Raw genomic sequence first — 1282 nt, forward strand, 5'->3', positions numbered from 1 at the left:
CCATTTATTCATGGGTACAATCCTCCTGGTGTCCAATTTCTCACATATGTGATTCCATTTCAAAAACACAACTTGACCTATTTCCATGGCAATGTAACATTACAATATTGCAAAGTTTTCATAAACAAAGGAAAAGCACCATGTTGGACCATTTGAGGATTCACACGTAAATTTAGGTTGCAGATCTAATTTCTGAAATATTTCTTTATTATGACAGAAATTGCAAATTAGCAAACATTTTTCTTTGGGAGGAAATGAAGGCCATACCAATTAGCGCTAATTTGAAATGAACTCAATATAGCTTGACAATTAGATAATGCGAACGTTATGTAAAAGCCAAATATATTTAAACACTGATTTCCCCCAATAACTCACTATGATTTTCACTTTGTAAAACACCCTAGGAATGATTGAATGGGACTTTGCTCCTATGCCTAATACTTAGGAAGTAAATATTGTGCACACGTAAGGCATAAAAAAGGAATATGTCATTTAATCTAAGAAGTTTAAGTTAATGATCAAAATAAATGTCTTAGACTTTTCTTCATAGGTCCATTCTTTCTTTGTTACTAAATTACGTCCCTTAGGAAAACATAAATTAATCCTTTACATTTACTAGTGGATTAGTACCCCAAGTTCGTGGGTACAGTCAACTTTCACTTGCCTAACCATCCCATAGAAGGTTTGAGTCTTTATTGTAACAAGGCTGATTAAAAGACATGAAGATGAGCTCACTGAAGCATTCTGTTTCAGTAGTCCTTGGGCTTAGCTGAATCTTTTGGAACTTGGGTAAGAGAAGAGCAAAACAAAACAAAAAAAAAAAAAGGGAGGAAGAACAAGAAGTTTTACATGATGTAGATTTCATATATTCCCCTGTTGGAAGTGACCTCAGAAATTCATTCTTCCTGAATCCCTTGACAAATTTGGGACAAATGTTTGTCTCTACTGAAATTCCTTTTGTGAAGACAATTTACCCCCTCATAAGCCTCTTCTAGTGTCTGTTAGCTTTCATTTTTAGGTATTTTTTCCCCTGTACTTTTCAAGTATCAGTTATCGTTCGGTCCTTTGGGACTTGTAGGGTAGGTGGAGGCGGTCTGGCTCCCTCACACAGATGCGCTGGTAACCGGAGGGAGCAGCTCCTCACAACCTTGGAGAAGTCTGATAAAGCAGTGTTCCTCCAGCCTTGAGCCTGGGTCTCACGGCCTTGAGCCCCGGGTGCAATACACTGCCCCGGAGCCTTGAGTAGGCTCACATACGCAGCTTATGATAGTTGCTTCACTTT

The sequence above is a fragment of the Pteronotus mesoamericanus genome, unplaced genomic scaffold, assembly GCF_021234165.1.
Source record: "Pteronotus mesoamericanus isolate MK-2021 breed Mesoamerican mustached bat unplaced genomic scaffold, CSHL_Meso_final contig_56, whole genome shotgun sequence".
Classification (NCBI taxonomy): domain Eukaryota; kingdom Metazoa; phylum Chordata; class Mammalia; order Chiroptera; family Mormoopidae; genus Pteronotus; species Pteronotus mesoamericanus.